Below are 24,393 nucleotides of genomic sequence, written 5' to 3' on the forward strand. Positions count from 1 at the left end.
TTACAGATGAGGAAACAAAAGCCTAGGGAGGTTTGGTGGATAACTGATTGGCGAATCTATTCTCAGATACAGTGTTTCCTTTCCAACCTTGAAGGTTATGTTTCTGAAAATCCCCATGGTAAGGAGAAATTACGTTTCAAGAACTTGTGACCTGAAGAGAGAAATAGTCAGGAAATAAGACAGTGAGCGAATCTGAGGAAATTATCATCCGTGTTTTGTATTTACTAACATCAAATAAAGCACACGTCATTGATACCCACTATTTTTTTGCTGATAAAATTTGTAACGGTGAGTCCTATGTAAGTGATTTTTATTTACTTCATAAAATTCCTTATCATCGATTCCCTAGACTCCCCCTCTGCACAGTATTTTAAAAGCTTCTTGTCATTGGTTTTTATTTTTTGTAAATATTAGTTACGATAGTTTCTGTCTCAGCTCTGTGATCTCTACCTTCCTCTGCCTTTTACCTGATCATTCTCGTATTATTCATTTACCTTGACAGTGAACAACCTCCTCTTTTTAGATTGCCCCCCCTTTTCTAACTGTCCTCTTTGCTGCACTTTAATTGCCTCTGCTCACCATAATTATGCCATCAATTTTGCCCCCCCTCAATGTTATTTCCCCCTGTATAGTTAACACTATTCATAATAAAACCATGTCCAATAAAACTGGCTCTCTTTCTGATCTGTACATTCCCTGTCTTCCCACCCCCACACACACACCTCTACTGGATTTTGAATGCACTGTGCTTTACCATTGAGCTGCATCCCCAGCCCTTTCTACTTTTTATGTTAGGTCAGGGTCTCACTACATTGCTGAGACTGCTCTTGAACTTGTGATCCTCCTGCCTCAGCCTCCTGAGTTGTAGAGGTGTGTGCCACCACGGCCAGTTGTACATTCCAATTCTTTCAGCTACCAACTCAATTCAGTTTATCACCATCTCTCACTTGGACCACTGTAGTAATCTCCCTTATCTGACACTAGTTCTACATCTTTCAAATCCAGTCAATTCTCTGTGTCTGCCATCATACATGCAAGGATTCAACTGTGTGAATGAAAAATACTCAGTCTGTTCTGAATACGTATAGAATTTTTTCTTGTCATTATTTTCCAAACAATATAGTATAACCACAATTTGCATAGTATTGATATTGTATTAGGTTCTATAAATAATCTAGAAATAATTTAAAGTAGGGTTTGAGATATGGCTCAACGGTACAGCACTTACCTGAAATGAGAGGCCCAGGGATCCTTCCCCAGTACTGGAAAAAAAAATTAAGAGTTTTTTTTTTTAATTAAAAATAAAGCAAATGAGAAAAGGTGAATAAGTTATATGCAGACACTATTGCTTCCTGTATGAGATACTTTAGAATCTGTGGATTTTATTGTTCAAAGAAGCTCCTAAAATCAATTCTCCAGAGATACCAAGGAATGACTGTATTTGCATTTTTATGGCATGGATAAATATCCCCCAAATGTCCATATACTAAAGACTTGGTCCCAAATGTGGCATTATTGGCAGCCAGTGGGAGGTGGGGCCTAATGGGAGGTCTTCAGGTCTTTAGGAGGGTATGTTCTTGAAAGGGATTGCCAGAATCTGGCCTCTTCCTCCTTTCTCTTTGCTCCCTGGCTATGAGACGAGTGTTTTTTTCCCCACCATACATTCCTGCCATGATCACAAACTGAAACCTTTGAAAGGATGAGTCGACATTAGAAGTTTATTATCTCAAGCATTTGTTATAGTTGCAGAAATCTGGCTAACAAAGGGTCTGAGTCATTTTCCTATATACTGCTTATAGTTTCCAGTGGCTCCATATCATCTACAGAACACTGTCTAAACCCCTAAGCATTTCATGTTGTATCTTCCATCTTAGCTCTTCTATCTTTTACTCTAGCCATATCAATCTTTTAAGTCTGTATAAATTGCTCAATGACCAGGCTGTGAGCCATTCTTGTGCCTTTATGAACTGACTTTTCATCAGGAATGTCCTTCACTCTGCCCTTGACCCACTTCCCCCTTTCATGGCTACCACCTGCCTGGAAGACATCTCCTCTCTGAGAACTCGACCCAACCATCACCCCATTCCCACTTTCTGCTTGCCTAACCAAAAAGAGAACAGAAGTTTATTACCGCAAAATCCTGAAGGCCTCCTTCAACCTAGTGCCCAATTAACAACTGAAGGCATCTTCTTTGAATCAAAGGCTCAGCTCAACTCATGCTTGAGATCCTGTCCCTCTCATCTTCCCAGGAACTTTGATGCTTCTGTCACATTCTCTCCTGGAAATTATTCCCATCAGCATATAAACACCATCTTCTATTACTGTCCTAAAAGAAATACTCTGTATTGATCCACATCTCTCCCCAACTACCATTCCGCTCTTTATTTCCTTTAACAATAAAGCTCTATAAAATAGTTGAATGCGCTGGGTGCCCCAACATTTTCATTTAACTTTCACTTTGTAACTCACTTCACACTGACATTCGTGCCTCCAAATGCAGACGGTCACTAATGACCGACCCCCACGTTGATACATCCACACTTTCCTCTTGCTACAACTCTCAGCAACATTCGATACTTAGCCCTCTCCTCTCAAAACTCTTTCCCTTCCTGGCTTTTTTTTTTTATAATTTCCAGTTTCCCATATTTTTAACCTAGTTCTGCTGCAGGTCTTTAGGAGGGTGAAAGGGATGGCCAGAATCTGGCCTCTTCTTCCTGTTTCTCTAATTTCCCTCTGTATCTCCTCTTCCTCTGTCTCTAGTACCCTTTACTATTGAATTTCCTTAATATTCCACTCTGAGTTCTAAATCCTAGGTTTCCATAAACAATCTTATTCATCCTCCTGGCTTATGATCCAGGCCAGGGATTTCCACATCTGCACTCTAGTGTTAACATCTCCTTCGACCTCCTGACTCATCTATTGTCTGTGTAATACCCTCCCACAGATGTATCATCGTTGTCTCACATAAAATTATATCCAAAACTGAGTTTTTATATCTCTCTGGAAACTTGGTCATCCTTCCATCTTTTTCCTTAATACCACCATCCGCCTTATTCCTCAGGCCTGAAAGCTGGAAGCCATTCATGACTCCTCCCTGCCTCTCTTCCTCTGCATTGGATTCATCCCTAAGCTCTGCCTTCTAAGGATTTCAACGTGATTCTTGTCTCCATCTTTACTGCCATACTCTAGCCCAAGTGAGCATGATACTCCCTGACAGGAGATCACTTTGTGAAGTCCATGCATGTTGGTGTGGTACATGCCTTGCTGGTCGACCTCCTTCTGGTCGACCTCCTGCTCTACTCCCCACCATCATCTTGCCCCAACCTTCCCTCCCACTCCACACTCTAGGCACACCACTTCCTGGTATTTTCTCCACCAAGTTGATTTCTTTCTCCTGTAGGTTCTTCCCATGAGCTCACACTTTTCCCTGTGCCTAGAACTCTTTTCTCCCTGATGTTCCCATAAGGACTCATGCCCCTTAAAGTCTTGACTTAAATGTCACCTTTTCAGAGAAGCCTCCCTGGTGACCTTATCCTAGTCAATCTCCCATTCATCCTTTATTTCTATATTCTATTAGTTTCCATACTGGGTCATTACTATACTTGTTTGCTTATTTTAGGGCTGTTGTTTCTTGCTATTTCTTCTACTCGACTCTGTAAAAGGTGCTGCATAATTGATCAAAATGCACACGGCCATTGTCAGAGCGATTGTCACCTAGTAGCACCGAATAATTATTTGCTATCTTAATGATTTTTGCAGCCATATAAGTGTTGTTTTGATTGATTGAACATAGATTGCCTGAGGTCATGAAGTATCAAAGAGTGAGGAGTGGAAGATTATACCATTTGGAGATGCATTTTTACTTCAAAGGCCCCAAGAAACAGTTGTAGCCTAGCTGGGGCTATCACGCCATTGTCTACTCTAGCCCACTTTGACACCTTTTGCATAAAATAGATTGGAACCTGAAGTTTGACATTTAAACATTAACATCAAAAGAAATTCTATCTTGGTTATCTTTGATTGTATTAAGAGATCCTTTTTTAACACTGTATTTTATTTTGAGTATGTAGCACATGGGCGAACAGACTGTAATGGATTCATAAGGAAGTGAAAAACTATAAAAAGGTAACAGGTATATATTTAGATACCTTGATTTATGCCTGCCTCTATTCCTCCCATTCCCTACAGGAAACCACATTTATTAGAATTGCATATACTCCCCTAATGTCTATTTCAACAAACATAAGCCAATGCAAATATATATTTTTATTTTCCCCCTTTCTTATTCAAAATGTTACATGCACATCGTTATGTATCTTACATAAGATACATTGCTGTGTATCTTATAACTTTCACTTAATATATTCAGGAGAGCCTTCCACTCTGTTAGCATACAGAGAGTATCCTCTTCATTTTTCATGACTGCATAATGTTCTAATGTGTGACTCTACCAAAGTTTATTTCACCAGTATGCTATAGATGAATACTTGTGGTATTTTCAATCTTTTGCAGCAAACAAATATAATAAAGAAGGATATGAATTCCTGGGAGCAAAACTGATGTACCAAAGTATAATGCACTTTTGAATTTTTAAGAATATTGTCAGTTTTATGTGAATTTGCTTGATAGCCTTTACAAAAAAATGTGACACTAAATTTTTGGATTTTCTTGTTATTAGGCAAAATATGATATTTTAATGGAGTTTAACTTTAATTTATTGTATGGCTAAGCATCTAATTTATACAACTATTTTTCTATGAGCTAACTGTTCCTGTTTTGGTCTAGTTTTAAATTTGATTATTGTGACTTATTATTCTTCCCTATAAACTCCAGATTCAGCTTGTCAAATTTTGCTAAAAGAATTTGTGATTTCAATAAGATTGCATTAAATACATACATTAACTCAGGAAGAATAGACACTTCTTTAAAATGCTGATTTTTTTTTTACCCAGGGTCTTATTAATTTTCTATTTGTTCAAGTCTATTTTGCATATTTGTCAAGTGAGCTTTGCAGTTTTCCTCATCTCAGTTGTCTACATTTCTAGTGGAGTTTTCCTTAGGCATTGTATGTCTTTTGCTGTTATAAACAGGGTTTTTGGTTTTTTAAAATATTTTGTTTGTTTTTGTATTATATGAAAGCTATTGAATTAGAAGTAGATAAATTTGATTCATAGGAAGCAATAAATTCATGTTTTTGCAGTCTTCAGCTGAAAATCTTGCGGTTGTAGCTAAACACACACAAATAATGATAGATTTACCTCTTCATTTGTGATTCTTACCTCATTTCTTTCTATTTTTAAAAGTTTTAAAAATAGTTCTCATATAATAGTAATTCCCAGTGGTGTTAAAGCACAATGTTCAGAGGCATGACATGTTCCTGACTTTGATGGAAATGGTTTTAGAGGTTGACCATCAAATATAATATAAATTTATAATCATTGAAAGACTAGTTTTAGCTAGGACAAATGATTATACTGTGGTAAAATTAAGCCAAAAGTCCCAAAGATATGTACAAAGTTTCTTAAAACTTATTTTTTTTCCTTTAGATTCTCTCTTATTCTGTCTTACTTTTTGCTCACTTGATCTCTCTTGGACCCAAAGTAGTAAATCAAAGCCTCCTATAGCTAGAGTCCTTATTTCTCTACCTATTTCCTGCAAACTCTGCTTTATGACAGGCATGTTATGTTGTTGCATACATGCTAATATCATCATGATTTCATTCTCTTTCTTAATATCACAACTTCTCGTCCTTATTTTGTTTTGCTTTGTGGCCCCAATTCAAGCTCTACATACCCATGGTCTGATTTTTGACCATCTACAGTCAGTTTTCCTGGTACCCTGGCATCCTAAAGACTCTACCTTCCATTTCAGGAAAGAGTTCTTAAATTAAATTTAAATTTTTCCTGTTAGATTGTTTTAGTTTTGAGGGGGGGACAACATTTACAAAGGTCTAACTTGACTCCCTTTTGATTGTTTCCTCTTATCTCCATTTTTCTCTGTGACTATTCTAAGCCTTTCCATTTCTGTAACTTTGTTTGCTTTTCTCGTCTGTATTCTCTCTTACGCTTTGTGGTGTGTATTTTGTCATGTGCTAATAATTAGTCTTCAATGCTGAAGTAACTTTATCTTATTTATTTATTTATTTCCTAAATTCTGTCAGTAACTGCATTACCTTTTCCAATTTTCAGCATCTTTGATCTAAGCAACACTTACCCCGAATTCTCCTATTTCTCTTTTGGGGTCTTCTATTATAATAGCATTTCCTTCTATATTATTTTAATATTTGGGAAAAATTTTCATCTGTTTTTTTGGCCAATGCTTTTTCTGTTGAATTTTCTTCCCATGGATAAAACCTTTCTAATTTTTTCAAACACATATTCTTTTAGCGTCTGTGTATATGTGCTTTTCTTTTTCTCTTTGATGCTCAGATTGAATGGATATTTAATATATACCTGTATGGAGTGGGATGTTTCTGGACTGAGTGATAGCCAGAGTTTCCTGCAGCAAGGAACAGGGGGCCAGGGGTAATGGCAATGCAGCCTTCAAAACTCTGTAAGTCAAAACATTACGTTTTTTGCTACAGAGATACATATTTTTTCTTAAAAGGTGGTGTCTTTTTCCTCCAGAACCTAATCAGGAGGACTCATTCAGCCATTCTTGCTCTTCTCTGGTTTCTTTCCTACCTGTCATCCCCCATGGCCTAGGCCTTGCCTTCCCATATCATCTTTTGAATTATTTATTGTCATTTGCTTGAGCTGGAACATTCTAACATCCATTCTTGAACGTCACCAGGCACTTTTCTTGACTCTCCTGTTTCTTCCTTGATTTGTTTACCATTTGATCTCAGCCTAGCTCCCAACAGTTCCTGCTCGGGATGGAGTCTTTTCTTTTACTTCTGTGCATTTTCTGGGAATTTCTGAGATCTGCATCCACTTAGCCCCTGAGGCCGCCCACACTTTCTCACCATCCTGTTTCAGTGTTCTATAGGGAAGGCTGCAAGCTCCATTGGTCTCAGTTACTTTATAAGATTATTGATTTGTTTCTGTTTCTAGTTTCTTTGAAAATAGAATTTGTGACTATTTTTGTACATTCTCGTGTTGCTCTGCTTGTTTTCCCAGAGGAAACATGGAAATACTCAGAACTCATGCAGAAAACTCTACTGGAAAATGTTTTGAGCAACCAATAAAAAAATAAATAAATAAAGATTAAAAAAAAAAGTTCTTCCTTGCCATCAAGCCTCTCCCTAACATTCACAGAACCAGGAACAAAAGCATTGAGGTAGGCCAGAATTCTCACTATAAATCCCAAATACTGAAGGGTTAGAAACAAGCTATCAAACTATTAAGTGACTCATGTTCTATTCTCCGTCCTTACCATCACAATGACATATATGACCAGATTCAAATATAGAATTTTTAGACTGCTGACCTCAGCCTGCTGCTGACCTTGCTTCTCTGACCAATAAAACTCTCTCCACACTGTAAAGGACCTTGTGAGCATCCGTGTAACATCCCAGTGAGTTTGTCCAAGCTGCCTCTATAACGTTGGCAATCAGCTGCCCTTTGGCTGATCTGCAGACCTGAAGGTACCCAAAGCAATGCAACTTACTCTTGAGATGCTCAAGGAAGATGTAAAGGAACAGTGAATCCTAGGCCCTGGCACTCAGAGCATGTTTTAAAAGTGGGCTGCAGGAATTTTCCTTGGGTTGTGTGAATTCTTTACCAAGGGGAGACAAGTATTGGTCAAAGGAAGGCCAGCAGAGAGGTGTTAAATCCATCAACACAGTATGTCTTTCCAGCGCTGTTTGGATTTCTACAGTTAATATATGCATACGTATTTTATCATAAAAGTTTATTTAAAAAATACTTAAATCAATGCTTTTTTCTTCCTTTAAAAAATCTAGTTTTCCATGGGAAATTTAAAGCTAAGTAGGTGGAAAGCAGGATTTCTTATCATTTAATTTTTTTTGCCATTTTCCTTTCCTAGAGGTCATCGATTTTTCTACTCTAAAATATGCACTATTTGCATAATCAGAAAAGAAACATTAAAATCATAAAAAACAGTGTTAAAAAAATAAATAGTAAACTCCTCAAAAGGGAATCTAATACTAATATTCATAGGCAAAAATAAATAAATAAATAAAGCATCTTTCTCTAGTGAGCCCAGGCCAAGATGCTTTCTGCATGTTTTCTCTTTTCTTATACACACGCACACACACACACACACACACACACACACACTTTCTTCTAGATCTTAAGAATAAGCAGCTATGTGGGCTGGGGTTGTGGCTCAGTAGTAGAGTGCTTGCCTAGCATGCTTGAGGCACTGGGTTTGATCCTCAGCACCACATAAATGTGAAATATAGATATTGTGTTCACCTAAAACTTAATAATAAATATTTTTTTAAAAAGAATAAGCAGCTGTCAAAAGTTGCCCTTACCAAGGCAGCTGATTTGGTCTTGGATATTTGAATTTTGTAAAGTAACAAATAGGAAAACTTGTGCCTGAACAACCTCTGTGAATATGGCCCTTGTGCATGAATTGTCCAGTCTGAAGTTCAGGACCATGGCCAACAAATAGAACCTCTATAGGGCGCTTTTTCTCATGAGCTTTCTTTCACCTGTGAGGGTGCCTAAATATCCATCTCGGCTCCGGTGGACACAATAACATCCTGCTATGCACACCAGACAGGAAGCAGAATGATCCAGGAAATGCCGGTGTCAAAGCAGTGTTGAGTCTAGGATTTCCCAGAATTAGTTCCAAAGTGAGGGTTTTCCAGTAATTGATTTATCGTCCTTGCTAGCACTAGTCCCAGGTTCCTCCTTTTGGAAAATTTAAAACTTTTCCTCAGAATGTTTCCTCTCTCTACTCTTAGAACTCTTATTCAGATAAAACTTCTAGTATAATTTTTTTTGTTGTTATTAATTCTGGATACTTGTACAGAACATGAGAATGATACTTGTTTTTCTCTGTGCTATTAAATCTGTTGTTGGAGTGATATATCAATTTTTATTGTCTTGGTACTAGCAGCAGGATACTGGTTTGATTCAAATTTACTATTTCTCAATTTCCCTAATTCACCACTTGTTTTTCATTCTTTTGTTAGGATTCCTTTTCCTAACTCAGGCACTTTGAAGACTCACACAGCAAAAGATCTGGATGAGACTATCCAGAGTTTTCAAGAAGTCCTATAGGCCCTGAGCAAATGGAGCTCCACAGAAAGGTCATCTCTCTCTCTTTGAGAAGTGTGGCTCCTTTCCAACCCTACGACCTTGTGATCTGTAGCTTTATTTCACCAACCACAATACAACATGCTCACTCTCATGATCTTGTAGTTTTATTCATCTCACAGGTGAATCTTTTACTCTGCTAAGTGCTCTGAGAAGCATTTGGAAAGTGTGTTTTGCATTTGAGCATCTTCTGTGTGTATATATGTTTGATTTTGCTTTCTATTCTTAAGAATGGTTCTTTTGGAAAAGGAATCTTCAGCTTTTATATTTTAATGTCTTAGCTGTTTATTTGATACAATTTTTAGATGTATATGAAAATTAGGGAGATTAGGTAAGTAAATTTAAATAAATTAGTAAATTAAATAAAAACAAAGAAGAGGGAAAAAAATCATGAGTAGTTCCACTAAGGTAATGTTACTGTCCTCGTTTTAGCACACAATGAAAAACCGAAGGGTTTTTTCTTTCTCCTTTCCAAACACACTGCTGCACATCACGGAAGCCTCTCCAAGGATAAACCTATCCATGAGCAATTTATTCTAAAGTGTCTCATTTCTAAATATAGAATCTAGAATCTGAAAATTCACTAAATGGAGGATGACATCATGTAAACAGATATCCAGCCCTCTTATGCCATATTCATGAAAGTGCTCACTTCTGTGTTTAAAGATGTGTGGGACTTATCTTTTTATACCATGTTTTGCCTGAATTTTATTTCTTCATTCTACGTGATCCAGCCAGCCATACTGCCTGTGTAAATGCAACTCAGGCTTTTTTTTCCTTTTGATACTCAGAAATCCATCTTCAACATTTTTGATCAGTGTGCAATGCATTAAATACTACAGCAGATGGTGCTTTTTGATGATGTGTTTCTACATGAAGCAACATTTTGTCTTGTATGCTGCATTATCAAAAAATCAAACATGTAATTATGCAAATATGTATGCCTTTATAATAATCAAGTTTTATTGTAAATGGTTGATGCACATCAATTTGATCCTGTAGTGCTGTTTTAAGTGCGGTTTAAGTGGCTTTTCAGTGTACCCAGAGGCAACACAAATGCATCTCTGGAATATTAATAAAATCCTGAATCTTTGAGACCCCAACTGGAATCTCATTGCTTGTACTGATTGAAACGAAATGCTAATCCTTCCCTTTAAAAAAAAATCCCCTTTGTTATTTAAAACACTGATATTAGTATGATATGAAGGACCATTTTATTTTAAATTGTATTTTAATGTAGTTGTTAAAATAATGCCTAATCATACTATATTCAGTCTTCACAATGTAAATTTGATGAGACATGAATCCAATCATTTTGCAACAATGAATGCAGTCATGTATTTTAACCAGTCCGGTTTTTCTAATTCCATAAATTTCTACTGCCAGTGGCTGTTTACTGGTTTCACTTTTGGATGCATTAGCTGTCCTTTGTGGGGACATGTATTGTGAATATTCATTCCAGAAACAATTGACTTCTTAAAAAAAAAAAAAAAGATGAAAAGAAGGGGGATTCTTGACGATGAATTCCTATGAGCTTTTAAAAAGCAGGATTATAACATAGACTGTGGAATTTGGACTGAACAGAATCCCGGGTTTTAGACATTGGATTGTTTCATTGGTACATAACAGTGCCCACCCGTCTCTCCCCAAATACAAACACTCACACATTCTGTTGTGGTTAAACTAAACAGATGGACTGTGGGTACTGATAATCTATGATTGTAAATTATTTTTCCTTGTTTGTTCCTCTTGAAGAGAAATAAAAGGATGAGAAAAACAGAATACAAAAGAAAGCACAATGTAGCTTTGAAGGGAAGAAAATAACCACATCATTTCCCTTTTCTATTTCCAGTTCTCCTTCTCTCCATATTTACTTTGTTTATTGGGTTTGCTATAATTATGGGTTCTGTTTTCCATGGCTGCCCCTCCTTCTCAAGATGAAATGTGGACTTTTTTTCCTGTGGTCTCATGCCTAGATCCCCTGCGCTACCTTCATCTTACCACAGAGCATTTCTTTCTTCCAAATGTGTGGATTCATTTGATGTTTTCTTCCTTTTTTGTCTAGTGCTCATTTGCTGCCATTGAATCTCTGGCTCTTTAAGTTTGCCTTGGGTTCATCTCTGATTCACAGTCTCAAATGCATCCTTGTCCATATTTATTGTGTCCTTCTTATCTGGGTCACTTTGAAGGGTCTGTTGTTGACTGTCCTGTCTGCAGTGTGCATTGTCATGTAGAAAAGTACATTATTTTATCTCCTTCAAATTTTTGCATCTGCATTTACCCATTTTTCTGACTCATCCAAATCAAAGATGTTTATGTAGACAGATAAATAGAAGCTTTTGGTGGGGGTGGAAGGAAGAATGGGCTGGAGAGTCTTTGGTTGTATAGACATCTATTTATCGCCACATGTTAAAATAAAACTTCAAAGATTCATATCTGAATATTTTAAAGTGATTTGAATGCACCACAACTGTTGGAGAATCTTTAAGCATTTAAAACTTTCCCATAATTATTCTCAGAGATATCAATTATCCATGTCCATTTTGCTTCCTCCAGGCCACATTAGTGCTAGTCTTTATGGTTGAACTTGGCTGTTTGGGTAAGTCATTTAAAATGCTGTGAATTTTGTTATTTGTACTGTAATGACATTTTTCTATATAAAAATGGCACAATCCCAGGGCTATTTAAATTGCCCCCCTAGGGACATCATTTATATTAACATAGTTGTTAAGTAATGTTAGTGGCCATTTGTAAAGGTCACAGCAAGCTCTGGACAGTTTTCAGATTCCTATCTATGTGGTTTCTTTCTCAGTTTATAATCAAAGCTCTAGGTATAGCTCCTCGAATCAAGAGGAATTATACCTGAATTCATGTTTGGGTTCTCATTAGACTAGATTTCACTAATTACTATGTTGTGAGAGGGTTAGAACTTAACCTGAAGATTTCTAGAAAAACTCATATTCTCAAATTATGTTCCAATAAAAAAATTTCTTCATTTGGACATCATCACCTTACAGATAAATTTTAGATAAACCTGGACAAAGGACTGATTCATTTTGTTTTTCAACAACCACTCTGTTTTTACAAGATGGGATTCATATAAGATGTGAATCTATATGTTGATGTTTCAATAATTTCTCTTAATATTTACCAAGAAAATCAATAGTATCCCTGGCCTTTTGACTGCTTTTTAAGTATGCAAATATAATGCAATTTTTCAGCTTTTGAATTTAACTTTAGATGACATGACATTTCAAGCTCAGTTTAGAGATAAAAACACAACAGTAACATACACAACTGTAGCACTGGTTTTAATAGAGTAACAAGAAATGTAGCCACATATTCTGCTTAAGTTTCCCAGCAGAAATTGCTTCTGCATCAGAGCCTATTACAAAATGCATTTCACTAAGGTCTTATGGGTGACAAAGCTTTAATTAGCATCACATTGTTTTCTAATGTGATTTTGCACTTGTAAAAACAGGATTAGGAATCAAAATATACTTTTATAAATGCCAATTTTAATTGCATTACTGATGGTGTGCAGGTCTTTAAGCGCCCCACACAGTTTCTCACATAATACCTCTGTGTGGAGGATTAAGTGTGAGACATAAAGAAAAGATGGCATATATTGTCTAATAAAACACCTTTAAAGAGGAACTGCAGTCACTCGTGGTCTGCAGTTCTTCCTCCAATATCAACACCTTCTGAGGTTGGCATCCCCACAGCAACCACAAAATAGATAACTGCTTAAAAACTCTGCCGGGTTAGTCCCTGGCAGGGAAGCGTGAAGAGAGGTGCAGGATGGGTGTGCCTGCTTTAGAACAAGCCTCTATACCCTCTAACTTCTTCCAGGTCCTTCTTAAGAAGACATCTGCACATTTTCTTTTTCCATTTAACTTTCTTCCCACTGTGTTTTGCTTTTGCATTTATTGTTGTGTCATTCTCTTTCCACTCTGAAGGGTTCCACTGAAGGAGGGGGCCATCTTTTTTCCTTAGGGAATATTTTCTAGACAGTCAGGATTAGCAGGTTGGTTCCTTGAATTAAGATTTGCTGTAAAAAAAAAATCACACTATTTCATCATTGTCTTGCGCTTCTCTTTTGAGCGCTTAATAGACTCTGCTCACTCACCGGTACCGGACACTTTTCATAGGTAAACAACCACCTTTCCTCACCTTTTAAGCAGTAGTAGATCTCATGACACAGTGGGGTTAAGCAATTTATCAAAGGTTAGCCAATATTTCAGTTGGAAAAACAAGACCAAAGCATGTACTTCTACTTCCCAGCTTGCAGCTATAATTACTAGACCTGAGGAAGATAAAAACTGGAAACTGTATGAAGGGCTGTTGTTTTTTTAAAAAATCCTATTTTTGTTGGGTTGTGGGGGTATGAAGTAAAGCAATAGTGCATCTAAGTTTGTTGTTGTTGTTATTTTTGTAGAGAAATCTGAACTGAAGTGACTTGAGTTGAAAGTGAGTATTAATTTTGTAATGTTGCCTCAGTGCTGCAAATAAAATGATTATTTGGAAAACTAATTAGTATTCTATAGCAGCTCTATATAGACACAGCTATTTCCCATAGACTATGATTGTGTCCATTTATCTATTTGCTTATATGACTGGGAAGATAAGACATTTTATATTCCAATAAAAAGGTAACTGTATTATTTGTTGTTTGGATTTCAAAACCTAAAGTTCTTTGTAATTTTACTGTTTTATTTTTCTCTAAATTTTTTTTTTAAATGTTCAAACCAATAGGAAAAATACAAGAATAGTCCAATGAGTTCACTTGTTTTCAAATCTTGTTTTTCTGGGAGGAAAAATACCTCACTGTCAGGTCAATGTAAATTTTTTAAGTTTCTTTTTTTTTCATTTCTCTTTAATTTCTTCTTAATTTCTTATTGATCCACTAACTAGAGGATTATTGTTTGATTTACTGAGTGAGCGGGCAAGATTGTTTGGGTGAAATTAAATCAGTTGACATAGACTTTTTTGCTAGAAATTGGGTTGTGCAATCTCAATAGCTCTAAGCACTCAATAAGATAAAGCAGGAGAGAAGAGCACAGCCAGGAAGCTCTGTAATATGCTTTCTATTTTAATTCATTACCATGCTTTGGCTGTACCCATTAGGCAGAGGGATTTTATAGCACAAGTCTGGTTCTGCAGATCCCATGGGAGTCAATGGCCAGGAGATTTTATTTCATTTGTCCTTAGTTGATGATATGGAAGTGACTAAATAGAAAAAGTTCTGTTTTAAAACTGTTTCATACACCTTGTTTCACTTTAACCCAAACTTTTTAGGATCAATTTCTGGTTTTGTCTCAGCTACCTTTTCTCTGCCCCTCTTTTCTCTCTCTTTTATCTCTCACCCCACCCTATGCTCATTCTTCTTTCTGAGCTTTCATTTCTGTTTTTTGCATTTCATTCAACTAATGCAGTAAACACCTACCATTTTCCACCTATTAGAGACCTTGAGCACTTTCCAGTATCAGCTCTAGACTGTGGCCCCCTGGAAAGCCCATCCTGATGTGGCTCAATATAGCCACCACTCCCTCTGTAACTCTGTGGCTGCTCAGACGTCATCTCAAGTAACTGAATATCTCATGAAGCCTTTCTAATTATCCAGCTGTTTCATATATGCCCCTCTTACATATGCTCTGTCAGTTGGTCTTGCTTTCTTTTTAAAAAATATCTTTGGTGTCATCTTTCTTCTGCTTTGCCCAGGAATAGATCTTATCACACAGGGACATGGAGAAGCAGAGAGTAGCCTGAAATCTGTTAGGTAGAAGGCAGCAAGTTAGAGAGGCCAGACTTTTCTCAAATGGTTTAGTGATCTCCTTTTGGCTGGATCAACCTTGCTCTGGGACATTCATTTTTGCCTATTTTGTTCTTTACTTTAAGATGATGCTTAATAAGTCTTAATTTTTATTCTCACAATTTAATGATGAAGCATTGATCATAGTTAACGTCTCTGAGCACTTTTTCTGTGTGAAGCAGCATTCCAAGTGCCTTGAATCTGTTAGTTCTTTAGTCCTGAAACAACTCTATTACACAAATTTTATAATCATTTCCATCTCCAGAACAGGCTAATGAAGCACCTTGCCTGAAGCACATTAACTCTTTGCCTGAAATTACCCAGGTAGGAGGTGTGGGGGGGTTCCTGATCAGAAACCAGGTTCAGAACCCATGTTCCCTTGTGATTATACTACATTGCATCTTATTGTCTAAAGTGCTCAGAGAGAAAGCATATCCTTGGCTAATGTTTGCAGAGTAGGTGAAACTTCACACATGCTGTATAACCACAATTTGGAGGGTAGCTGCGAACACTACAAGATTGTTGGTTAAATTTTCATACTTTGCAATGTGTGCTAGCAGCAGGAACTCGGAATACAGATGCTGATGCTCTAAGAATGCCACTCCATTTGGAATTCAAGGGAATGAACCATAACAATCAACAGGGACATAGAACAACCCCACATCAAAGAGGTGAAGTTAGTCACAAGTGACAATCCAGTGTTAAATAATTAAATTGTTTTAGCTGTTAACTGTAAGCGAATGTTGTTTTTAATTGCACTTTAATAATGCCATGCCCTTTATAACCAAAATTAATGTTTTCTGTCGCTCTGTTTTTGAAGTATGTGTCAGTTTAATTAAACTATTAATGGTAGACAGATTTTAAGTACTTTATATTCTTCATTAAATTGTATCTGTTCAACAAGCATAAACAGGGAAATCAAGTTGGTGAGGAGCAGTTCACATTCTGCCTGATAAATCACTCATCATCAGATAAGACGATGCTGCTTGCTTGTTTAGGTGCTTGCTTCCAGTGATGAACAAATCCACTTCCTGTCTATGATATCCATTGGGTTCATTTAAAAATAAGTGTTGACAGCTTCTTTGAAAGACATGTGGAGTCAAAGAGTTTGTCAAGCTTTTGGGAAATAAATAGCCCAAACGCAGGACCTGAGGACGGATGTGTTCCTGGCTTCCGTTCGTCCTGGGTGCCCTGCTGCCGTCTCACTCTGACAATTTGGGGAAAAGAGTCTGCAAGAGAGGCTGACTTCCTCTCGCTGATACTTGCTGGATGGGCTGATTATAACTGAGTCTCCTGCAAAATCCATGAAACCAAGCTAACACAAAGAAGTCATTTGTTTTTATTGCCAGAAATGACCATTGATAAAGGAAACACTGAGCACACCCCAAGACTCGCCTGGATTCAATTCAAGAGAATCGACTGAGTCTTGGTTAAAGATCAGGAAGGACTAGAGCAGAATAACTTCTTATTTCTTCACCCCATTGATGACATATGCAAATTGAAAAAGGACCCTAATTGGCAGACACTTAAAGAAGCAGGACAGTATTGAAATTACACTTCCCTAGCAAGAGGAATCGCGGGGCTACATCTGCTACATAGAGTCAAAGATGTAACATGTTATAATAGAGATGAGTGTGTCCTTCCTTTGTGTGGCAGATCAATCAATAGCTTTTCATGTGATCTTGTTCACTATTATGTTAGTAATGAAACCCTCGTGTGATGTGACAACTGTGGAATAACATTTGGTCACAAAGCTGGTGTTAACAAGCACAACTGGCACTCTGGTAATTAGACTGATTTCTGGTCTCTTCTTTCACAAATTGTCGATAAGTGCAGTAAACAGGCCAGTGATTCCTTTCTGAACAGCTATATTAAGCTTCATAGTCTTGGAAAATCATCTACTAGGTTTGTTTGTGGGAATGAAGCCATAGAAGGGAAAGATACATAACAATCTTTCCATTCTGGCCAGCCTGATTATAGTAAAATCAGATATATGTTTATATGAGTCCATGTATGGGTCTATTTATCTATTCATCCATCTATCTATCAATTCATCTATCTCCAGTAATGAATCTTACCAATAAAATTCAAAGGATATATATTTAGCATAATTACTTTTAATTAACTGATTATAAGCAAAGTACGTGATCCAGACAGAGATCCAGGGTAGGTCCCTAGGTTTAAGATTCACTGAAGCTGAGGGATGGAAATAGCACATGAAATGGGAAGCAGAAACGCATGTACACACAGTCTTCCTTATACTTTTGTACAAGAGAAGCTCTATTGGAAACATAATTAATGTATAAGAAATTTAAATGCATTTATATATTTCTCCTTATCCACTGAGTACTGGCCAGTGTTCACCCAGTTAAGAGCCCTACTCCATGGAACTCTGATGTGAGCAGGCAATTCTAAGTTCTGACACGCTTTCAGACAGTCAAAAAGTAACTTTGTTTAAGTAAATCGCCATTATAAAATAGCTGGGAATGTTTGGAAGCCGAAACAAAATTCTGGTAAATTCGGGTCCTTTGGGAAGACTTTGTTTTCAACCCCTATCTCAGTCCATCCCTCTAGTCTCTGACAGTTGTTTGCTGCTAGATACACCAATACTTAAAGACAAAACATATTTGCCATGTCAAGTTTTATCTTTGGGCTTTTCCTCTGGACTTGGAATTTCATTCTCTAGCCATTTATTACATCCCATTTTTGTTGTTGAATTCTAGTGGATATTGAAGTACTTCAAAGTACCATGTCATCCTCCATCCACAAAGATGATTCTTATATTGGTTCCATGCAGGATTTCTCATGGTTTTTCCACTTCCGAATGTGGTTCAGAAGCCAGAATCCCATTTGTGGTTATAAATATGACAGGCAGAAGGGTCCTAATGGCAGTTAGGCTCAAGCCCTCAGCCTCAGGAGCCTTGATTTCACACCAAGTGTGATCCTGGGCTTATGTTCTCAGGTGGTGATTCCCCAGAGATTTATGCAAAATACTTCAGCTGGCAATTACTGAGTGGCTAGTCACCAGACAGTGAGGGTACAGAGATGACAAGACATCAACCTTGCCCTCCCTTGTCTCTGCAGCCTCAATAGAAGAGATGGAAAAGCAATCCAAAAATTTCAAGAAGAGGTGCAAATGTGAAAACAGAAGGGTGAAAAGGTACAAATGAGGGGAATCTGACTCAGCTTAGAGAAAAGAAAATGCCCTCAGGAAAGGTGGTAGGTAGCCTCTGAGATTCTAAATTAATAAGGAAACCACCCTGCTGGACCAAGGAGAGTCAGGTAATGCTAGAAAGGGACAAGCCTGTACAAAGGCATAGAGAGAGGACCACCCATCCAGAGAACCCCACGCAGTTCTGGTTGTGAGGCAAATGCAGATGAGAATTCAACCACGAAAAATGGACAGGAAACAAACCCTGAAGTTTGTTTCTGTGAGTCATTCTGAGAAGTTTATTTTCACTGAGAAATCAATGATGAGGCGATGGAGAGGTCAAACCAGGAGAAATGCAGAGGTTTGAAAATTTTTTTATGAAGGAATCAGTATTTTGGCAATTAGTTGATTGATTGATGAGGCCAAAATTTGATGAGTTCCATTTTAAGTCAGTGGTGGTGACAAAAAGGAATCATGTTTATTCCAAAAGAATGTTGCTGGTCTAAATCAAGCAGAAAGGACCCAAAGACCTGGCTACAGGGCCCTGTAGAGGCTCTGAAGGAGCAAGGACCAGGAGCAAAGAGGGCACACTTACTACTTATCCTTTCAATGTTAATGTCCTGGGGTCCCCAGTATGATCACTTACACATAGCCCTACCTTAATCTTATTTAACCTTCCTAACAATATGTCGAGGCAGTTGACATTGCTCCCGTTCTATGGTTAAAAAAAAAAAAGTGAGGCTCAAAGAAGTTAACCCTCTTGGCCCAAGTTGTACAGCTAATAAGGGATGATTATAAGATTAGAACAAAAGTCAGTCTGACAGCAAAGCCTAAATGGGCTTTCTCACTAACGTTTTCAAAAATTCATAGGGAATATGATCCAGACATAACCACTTTCTTGGGATCCTCAGAACACAGGCCCGAGGAACTATCCTTCACATTTCGATTGTGTAATGTGAGTGTTAATGTTCATTTGGCACAACCTGGGCACGAGGGGAATTCTCAATTTTGAATTTCTGATCAAACTTGCCTTGGGCATAGCCTGAATTTATGGATGTTAAATTAAGAGGTGGAACAGCCAAATTTAAATAGCCAGCAGTATATCCCAACATAAAAGCTGAGATCTGGCTTCCAAGCTATTAAACATCCCTAACTCTTGAAGGGGGCATGAAACAAAAGACACCAGTATGCTCAGTGCTTGATGGTGGAATTTAGAGATTGTCCGTAAATCTGCCACATGTTCTGAATCTGCTCTAAGGATGCTATGTGTGAGCACTGGAACTTCACCCTGAAGTATACAATTGTCTGGTTCACATCATTCCTGGCTTTTACCTACGCTGTCCCCTCATGTTATCTAACTAATCATTAATAGGTACAATTTTAAACCTATTTTGTGCTTGGCAATGTACATTATCTCCTGTATTCCTGATAACTACCTTATTAAGAGGGAAATCAAACCTTAGGAACAGGGCTTTGTTGATGTGCATGAGCAAAATCATGTTGCTTGATAGGTTTCAGAGACAAGTTGAACTTGGTCTTCTCTAATTCTTCTTACTCTACTACTCACCCTCTTAGGGGTGAGAAAATCCAAGGAAGAATACAAATGTTATCCCATGATATTTTCCAGAAATGTTCCCCATCTCCTCTCAGCCGTAGTCAGTGCTCCCCTGTGTGTTCCCTAATCTCTGGTTTTGGAGAGTTTCTCTTGGTCCTTGAATTTGGCAACCACCCAAACTTGTTTTGCATGTTTCCATTTGTATTTGCATCCCACACACTCTCTGATGCTATTCTTGGCAAGACTATCTTTATTAGACATAAGCCCACAGAGTTGGGGCCTCCATGCTTTCATGAACACTTCTGCAAAAGGAGAAAATTTATAGGCCATGTGTGTTAGATATTAATTGCTGTGATCAAAATGCCTGACATAAACATCTTGAAAGAGGAAAAAATTATTTTGGCTCATGATTTCAGAGGTTTCAGTCCATGGTCAGCTGGCTCCCTTGCTTTGGGCCTGAGGTGAGACAGACCATCATGGCGGAAGGGTGTGGCTGAGGAACTGTTGCTCAATTCATGGCTATCAGGAAACAGAGAGAAGGGACACGATATAATCCTCAAGAGCATGCCCCCATGGACCTATTTCTGCTAATTAGGCCCCACCTGCATACAGTTTCCACCACTTCCCAGGAGCTCACTCAGCTATCAATTAATTCATTCACTGATGAAGTCAGAGCCCTCATGATCCAATCATTTCTTGGAAAACCCCAGCTGCACTGGGGACCAAGTCTTCAACACACGAGCTTTGGGAGAACCTTCAAGATCCAAATCATAACACCATATAAGGGTATTGATGAACTAGTGATGAGAATGAAGCTGGACTTTTGAAAGAATTTTGATTGCAGTATGAAAATGAATAATAGGAAGGCAAACGTGACCAGAGAGAGAGGAAGTTAAAGATGACTAGAGCAACGCAGATGAAGAACGGTCTTCACTGACACCAGGTCAGTTCCAACAGAGGGTAAAGACTTGAGAACACAGACTCTGGAGCCAGATTGCCTTGGTCTGAGTCCTGGCTTTTCCGTTGTTTTCTGTGTGGTCTTATGCAAGTGACCTAATCTCCCTGTTTCTCAGTTCTCTCACTTGCAAAATAGGGTTACTACAGAGTACTTGCTTCTAAGACTATGACTATTAAATGAATTAATATATTTAGAGCACTGGCCTCTAATAAGTGCTATAAAGTTGTTGACTTACTGAAAACAGTAGACATGGAGTGAAGGAATATCAGAAGTAAGGAGGTAAACTACAGGAGTATTTAGTTTATTTGCTGTAGGAGAAGGCTTACAGAGGTGTCTAGAATGGTTCATAGGTATCCATCTTGAAGCATTGCTTTCTGAGGCTTTGGTGCTAATAAGTGTGATTTTGTAAGGAGGGAAGGCAGGGATGGGAAGAGTTCTAGGTATGGGCTCATTGGAGGTGGGAGTTAGCTCATTTGTTAGCTGTACTCTCTCACTAGTTCAGTTGTTCACAATTCTGGAGACCTTGGGGAGCTTTCTCACTGAGAGCAGAAACAATGAGTGTAAATCTATGGATCCCCGTATTTGCTGAATTCTTTTCATTTTACAACCAAGTAAACTGAGATTCAGAGAAATGACTTGCCAAGTTCAAGTAGCTGGTAAGTCAGGGATCACACTTTCCTCTGATGAAAGACATGCATTCTCTTGCTGTGATCCACTGCCCCACAAAACACCAGGACACCTAGACCTGAGACTAGGGCCCCAGGGTAGCAACTCATATACCAGTACAAGGTTAGGGCTGCAAGAAGGTGAATGATGGTGACAATCTTAGCTCAGAGTGTGCATTTTAATGGAGAAATACGTAAAGGACTAATTTGGTACCACACTACTTGAGTATTTGATAATTTATTTTGTTCTGACTCTCATGTTATATAACTGCATTTATGCTTTTTATAGCTACTTTATCCTCACTATGTTTTGGGTTATCTTTGAGAGTTTTCTGTTTGTTCATTTAACTATATGATAAAATACCATATAGTGATCAGATTACTTCTGTATGAGTATATAGTAGAGGTATAGAAAAAACATAATTAATTATACATAAGAAAATTAAGCAATTTTAATAAAAATTCATAAAACTGACACACAAAAGATAGAAAATATCATAAACATGAGGTCAATTCAAAGTATATACTAGAGAACATGATTCCTTGTAAAGGGTTAAAATGTTTTATTAATTAGCCATAATCTCTAGATAATAATTTGTTGTACCCCTTTCAAGGTGATTCTATCTTGAAACATCATTCTGCCACATTACAAAAATAGATGATATTTTCATTTATTCATTCATAGAGCACTCACTGTGTTCCAGACACTGATCTGTATCTTGAGTTGCAATATTAAACATAGTCGAGTACTTGCTCTTATTAAACTTTGCTTCTAGTGAAGGCATAAATAGCAAAAAACAGAAACAAATTAAAAAAAAAAAGAAAGAAATAAAAACAAAAAGAAAACCAGAAAACAAAAAAGAACCCCACAAATAAGTGAAAAACATGATTCAATATTTGTGTATGTGTTATTTATAGTAAGGATCTCACAGCAACTGACCCCCTCACACAGAAAAATGACCACAAATGACTTAAATCATATCTTTCTCTTTTAGTCCTTGGAGGAACCAGGTTGTCGAGCTGCTTGATCCCTGTGTGCACTAAGGAGTAAGGATTCTTTTCAAGAATTTCTCCACAATCTCCATGGAGATGCTCTTGGCTAGTTAAGTTGGGTCACCACTACTTCCAGTTGGCAGCTGACATTAAAGTCTTAAGCTGCTTCCCCATACACTCTACTGGACAGAACTTAACAGTTTGTGTTAAGAGGTAGAAAAATGAGGCTGGACAAACACATGGTCAGCTTAACTTCTATTACTCTAGAAGCAGAAAAAAGAATGAGTACTCTCTTACTTATCGATTTTGTATCTTTAATTTATATATAGAAGATGATTATAGTAAAGTGTCATAAAAGTTTCTGTTCAAGTATTTATTAACCATTCTTCTGAACCATATATTTAATTTCCAGTGCTTTATTATTGCAGAACAAAAACTATTCAATAACATATAATTAATAGTTCATGGTTAAACTTTTTATCATCTTCTTGCAAATATTCTTATAAATGTAACTACTGGTAATATTTGGAAATTTTGTTATTTGTTGTTAACCATTTTCCAAAAGTATTATAAAATGTTCATTGAGCCACAGATTGTTTTGTGTTGTTGTTGTTTGGTACTGGGGATTGAACCCAGGGAGCTTAACCACTGAGCCACATCTTCAGCCCCTTTTCTTTAAAATATTTTATTTAGAGACAAGACTTTGCTATGTTGCTTAGTGCCTCACTATGTTGCTGAGGCTGGCCTTGAACTTGTGATCCTCCTGAGTCAACCTCTCAAGCTGCTAGGATTACAGATGTGCACCTCTGAACCAGGCTACCCACATAGTTTTTTTTTACATTTAACATTCCTACTAGAAATAAGTATGAACTTTACTATGTTAATGTGAGAGGCAAAAACAGTTTTCGTCTTGATGCACATTCCTTGGGTTATTATTTAGATCTGATTTTCCCCTAAATTTTCTAGTTAATTATATTTCTTCCATTTACCTCATGAACTATTGGAATTGCATTGAATTATTATTTCTACACTATTAGCCCTTTGTCATATTTGCTACTAGTCTGTTTTTCTTTCTGCATATTGTTCCTAGAAGATATATTTATAGTATAAGTTTATTCTCCAGTAATCATATTCTTCCAAACTTTGAGCTTCTCTGCTCAATAGTGCCCAGCAGTCACCTTCTGTCACTTGCTCTAAGATCTTTCATATATACAACAGAAGTCTGTGTGATTTAGTACTATCTATTCTTAGACTGGGACATGGTTTGGAGAAGTGTCACCAAGTTCTGGGAGAATGTGCCTCCTGCTTTCTACTTTCTTCAGAACATAAACTCAAGAATGTGACCTTAGATGATGTTGGTCAATCCTTATGCATTTTCTTTGTCCTTTGAGAACAATTTGCAAGAGTAAGATGCAAGGTTGCATGAGGCTTCTCACTGTTAAGCTTCCTGTGCATAGCTGTCTCATTCATTCTCACTATAATATCCCAGGTGGCTCATTCCCAAACATCTTTCTGTCAACCAGTCCTATTGTTTAAGGATGCAATCTTAAGTAATTCATATATTTTAAGATCACAGTCAACATTTAGATATGAAAATTCCTCTTATCAAAAATATGTAAATGAATGTTTTAGGAACGTGTTATAATTCTAAATGTACCAGTAAGCCTTTGTTAAGTCATGTTGTGATAACAAGCACCCCTAAATGACAGGATTTTTTTTCCACATTATTCACTACAAAATGTTTTTTTTTTTTTAAGTTACATGGTGAAATAAAGACACTTTCAAGAATAAAAAGTCACCTTTTTATAAGACCTATTCTGACCACTTTATTGAAAATGGAAACAATATTATGCCCTACCCATTCTCCTTTTCTGATTAACATTTTTCTCCACCATATTTTTTTTCTTTCTAACACACTGTATCATGTAATTATTTTATTGTCTGTATCACTCCAATAGAATATAAGTTACATGAGGGAAAGATTTTTGCTTTTCACATAGATGCAGTTCCAGGGTCTGGAACAGTACCT

The sequence above is a fragment of the Marmota monax genome, unplaced genomic scaffold, assembly GCF_021218885.2.
Source record: "Marmota monax isolate L192 unplaced genomic scaffold, Marmota_monax_Labrador192_F-V1.1 WCK01_AAM20220418_F8-fsc00070, whole genome shotgun sequence".
NCBI classification, from domain to species: domain Eukaryota; kingdom Metazoa; phylum Chordata; class Mammalia; order Rodentia; family Sciuridae; genus Marmota; species Marmota monax.